At 39.6% G+C, this 4,782-nt stretch overlaps 1 long non-coding RNA gene across 2 annotated transcripts; it reads right to left on the minus strand.

The window, feature by feature from the left end:
- Window positions 1-1,380: 1,380 nt before the first annotated feature.
- On the minus strand, window positions 1,381-4,168 carry LOC130092442 (uncharacterized). Of its 2 annotated transcripts, none has more exons than XR_008807926.1 (4): window positions 3,997-4,168; window positions 3,737-3,808; window positions 2,686-2,856; window positions 1,381-1,769 (listed from the first exon to the last, which is right to left on the minus strand). It is a non-coding gene; the product is annotated as an uncharacterized LOC130092442 (long non-coding RNA). The 2 variants fall into 2 exon arrangements; XR_008807925.1 differs by having other exon boundaries at window positions 4,033-4,167.
- Between the last annotated feature and the right edge of the window lie 614 nt (window positions 4,169-4,782).

Consider the following 4,782-nt stretch of genomic DNA (forward strand, 5'->3'; position numbering starts at 1 on the left):
ATCAATTTACACAATAAGACCTGTGGAAAACAAAGCTAATCAAAACCCTCTATTCAAAGCCTCTCAAGTCTCTCAGTCTCTCAGTCTCTCTCTCTCTCTCTCTCTCTCTCTCTCTCTCTCTCTCTCTCTCTCTCTCTCTCTCTCTCTCTCTCTCTCTCTCTCTCTCTCTCTCTCTCTCTCTCTCTCTCTCTCTCTCTCTCTCTCTCTCTCTCTCTCTCTCTCTCTCTCTCTCTCTCTCTCTCTCTCTCTCTCTCTCTCTCTCTCTCTCTCTCTCTCTCTCTCTCTCTCTCTCTCTCTCTCTCTCTCACACACACACACATTTCCCCATCAATCTCTACATATGTGACTAACTGAGCTTTAAAACAATCTTCTAGGGAAAAAAAATCTGTTAAGGGGATTTACTTTACTTCCCATAAGGAAATTAAACATGACTCTAAAACATTTATCCACAAATGAGTTTCCACAGTGTGTAACAAATGGCATTTGTACAATTGCACACTTCTGATCTACCCACATACCTGCAAACTGCCACTTGTATCCCCTGTTCATCTATTTTTGACGATGATTTTTTTTGACGTCTCCTTACTCGCCCGAACCTTGAAATGCCACATGTTCCACTGTTATCTGCCTGTAAAGTCAGATATCACTCGTCTTAACAAATAGAAAACACAAAAGACACTCAAACATAAGCAGTAGATATACTGTCTTAATATGCAATATTAGACATGCTCTTGTCATGCTGCTGCCTCTGACATTGTTGAGAAAGGCTGATGGTGCGTTCACGTAATAATGGTAAATACCAAAAGCCGACGTGGAAAATGCACATGAACACCCCCTCCTGTGGTATTTTCCACTGGGCAACTCGTAGAATATTTTGATGCACGAGTTGCCGAGATGAGATAACCTTTGACCTTTTCAAAATGGCGGAGAGCAACGCGGTAAAAATATGTACTAGTACTATTCATGATCTAGAAAATATACATCATATTATTTACCGTTTGAGTTTTGATAAATCATCTTCTCGCTGTAGCAGATGACTTAAGCAATCTAAAATAGTTTTAGCTAAATAACAGGTCTGGATCTCCATCTTTTTACCACATTACGACAACAAAAGCACTTGAACGCAACACACTGGTAAATACCAGTTCACAAGTGGAAAATATCATATTTTCCATAGCACGTGAACGCATCATGATACCTCCTCATCTTTGGCAAGAAATAACCCCTTGTACAGAGAGGGTTCCTCATTCCTGTCCATTAAAATTGATCACAAAATAAATCCTCTTTTAACTGACCAAACATGACTCTACATGCAACTATTTCTATGACAATGCTGTGGTTTTGATATTGAGATTAATGCCTGTCTAATATGAACATACCCCCTTGATTTTTTGAAGCGATAATGTTTGCGATTGCCATCGCAACACACTGCCAACATGTCTGGGTGACATGCTGGACAATAAAAGTCATTTACTTCACACATCACCTCTTCTGTATGCTTGCAAAAACAATATTCGAAAAAGCTTTTCTGGAACGTATCTGCACAGACATTCCCCGGCTATGACATAAAAAAAAAATTGTGTTTACAGAAAAGAAATATTACAATATTACAGTAATATGATTGTGTGTAACAATGATTCAAGCAGATTTGCCCTTCCAGCCTGAACAGAACGGTGCTCCAGTAGCTTTAAAAAGGCATGCCTTGACATCGAAGGAGCCGATACTTTGATGTGAGCAAAAGCTTCAAAGACATCAAAACTATATAGTGTCTGGCAGTTTCTTGCGCTTGGCCAGTAACGGTACCTGAGGAGCTCTTTCACCCCTGGGGTCCATTCCACAAGGCAGGTAGGACAAACTTTACGGGGCAAACAGACATCATATCGTCCTGTGAAAAAAGAGACACATTAAACGTGTTTCACAGAATCAACTTTTTCCAACTCAACTGTCCCTTATTAATTCACTGTAGTATTTGATATGGCATTAACATTTGGCAATTGGTATATTTCTCAAGAGAAAAGCTTTGCCTTGATTGCAATTGTTAACTTCTGCGGTACAACGAAACAAAAAAGCAGGACTTTCCAAACTTACCATTCATGGTGACCACAGAAATATGCTTGCCAGAGGTGACCTCAATCTCATGGGTGCCCTATGTGCGGGCAATGGCAACTGACATACTGCAATGCAAAGAGGTTTGTTACATTTTTCCTCAATCGAGAAGGTATATCACTTGTCAGATCAGTGATTCAAAACCAACATCTACAAAATAGACAACTCTACCATGTCATTATCACTGTTTGCTTACTAATAGCACGTTTCATAGTCAAAGCCAAACAAAAACAATTTCTTCAGTCAAAGAGTGATTCAAATTAAGAGTTTAAACCTTTTCCATTGACAAAGTATATCAACAAAGAATATTTGTGTAATTAGTAATTACCCTTTACTAGTCAATATAAATTGTTAATAAACACATACCCTGCTCACAAAAGTGAGGCTGGCCGTTTTCACCCATCACCACAGCCTTTGTGGGGGGAATAGGCTCCAGGTAGCCATGGAAAAGTGCCTCCCTGCCATGGAACACATTCTTTTTGTGAGCCTCCATGTCGCATCCTCCACATAGATACTCCATGTCCAGTGGCACACAATCCAGGCACCTAATTACTGCCTCTCCACCACCGCACCTGTGACATTTTTGGTAGAAGTCTCTTTCAGCGGACAGTTTAGCATCGAGCAGCACTGGCCTTGCTGCTTTTGCCCTTGTATCAGCGTGTAGCTGCCGCTGTGCCCATGCTGTTTTTTCAGCTGCCACATTAACCTCAACTGAGTCAAGAGTGTCCCTCAGCTGTTGAAGACACGTTTCTGAAAATAAATAAATAACTGTTAAACAACCCTTCGATTGAGTGAAGGCACAATGGATAAAAATTACTTAATACTGAATGGTACGACAATAATTATGACTTAAACTCTGACTTTGACCAAGCCATACACGACAGTGTCCATTCAATGTTGGTTTAATGTACTGTATATGGACTTGATCATGGTATCACGAACCATTGTATCACAATGGTCTCACAAACCGTGTAATATGCTTCCGATAATAGACCAGTTTGAAATGAAGAGTTGGAGTGTTTATCACTTCCCAAAATAGGCAAGAATTTCTAAAAGCAAGCTTTGCAAAAGCAATGAGTGTAGAATTGTAAAAATTAGAATATAATGCACATGTTCTGTCTACAACAACAAAATACAAACACAAACCACTTTTAATGTAGTTGCGTGGAGAAGAAGTGTGAGACATCAACAACAATGACTCGAGGAAAAGTTTACAGGGCCATTAGAAAAGTTGTTGATATGGAGGAATAGGAAATATAGTTATAGGGATTATACAGACATACTGTCACGGGTTGTGGTGCGGGTTGAAGAAGAGTCTGAGGCAAGAAGGCTCCAATTTAAACATTTACTGATAACTAACTCAAAACAGGTACAGGCAGGCAAACAAAACTCACACTAATACAACCATACATAGACGACGACCGACAAAGACTGAATGAACAGAAGCAAACTAAATACAGAGACAAATGAACACTAACGAGGTGAAGACAGGTGACACAGATGATGATGACGAGGGACAGGTGGATAATGAGGGAGTGAGTACAGGTGTGGAGACAAGAAGGATTCTGGGTAGTGTAGTGAAGATGACTAAGACAGACAGGTGCAGGCGAAGACTGTGACACATACTCACCAAGACTTGCAGTCATCTCTTCTTCGATCTGAGGGACTTCCTCAGACACTGTGATCACTTGAACTTCAGAAGCTGCAAAGGCCAATACAATAGGTTATCTATTCTATCAGGGTCTTACTGTAAAGCATCATATATTTTAGTCCAGAAAATTCACAATATTCCATCATACATCTGGCTCAGTGAGCTCAAACCATCTTTTCACTCACCAACATTTAGATAATTATCATTATTAAACTATAACAGTGCTATAAACAACGAACCTAATGCACGACGTTCTGCTTTTTGACGTTTCTTACGTCTGTTACTTGTGGCCGCTACGCTTGCGACTGCTTTCCCTCTCTTAGTCCTCTTTCTTTTTTGAGGGACATGGCTTCCCATTGCCATTGCAGCCTATATGAAAATAAAATATTAATGTTTTCTGATAGAATATCAGACTTATTGTTATGTTTGATGGACGCTTTTTTCCAAAGTAACTAACAATAAAAAACACAAAACTAAAACTACAAGATATAAAATACTACACTACTCCAATGTCCATTAAATGTCTAGAACATCATACCTCAACAGCAACTAGAACAAACAAACAATATGTAAATAGTGATTTTCAGAGACATGGGTGTAAGTTTATCAAAATTTCTCACCCTGGCCTCACGGAGAAGAGCCTTGCTAATTTCAGCAGCCATATGGCCCCTGGCCTCATTGGGATCTTCAAAGACTCCTGGGTGGTTTTCCGACATGGTGCACGCACGCACAGATACAATACAAAAATATAGACAATAGACACACAATACAGATATGAAGATGAATGTGTGTGTGTGTGTGTTTGTGTGAGAGAGAGAGGAGGGGGTGCAGGAGAGAAAGAGAAAGTGTGAGAGACTTAAGAGAGAAACAGAGTGAGAGAGAGAGATTGAAAGAGTGGCTCTTAAAAGTGCCTTTGTTTTCTAAACGATATAGAGATAGAGAAATGGAGATAAGATGTAAAACAGCAAATAATCTGTAGACCAGACAAGAAAGCATAATTAGATACATCTCTGAGAAAAAAATAT

The sequence above is a fragment of the Rhinichthys klamathensis genome, unplaced genomic scaffold, assembly GCF_029890125.1.
Source record: "Rhinichthys klamathensis goyatoka isolate OS25496 unplaced genomic scaffold, OSU_Roscu_1.1 h1tg000176l_1, whole genome shotgun sequence".
NCBI lineage: Eukaryota > Metazoa > Chordata > Actinopteri > Cypriniformes > Leuciscidae > Rhinichthys > Rhinichthys klamathensis.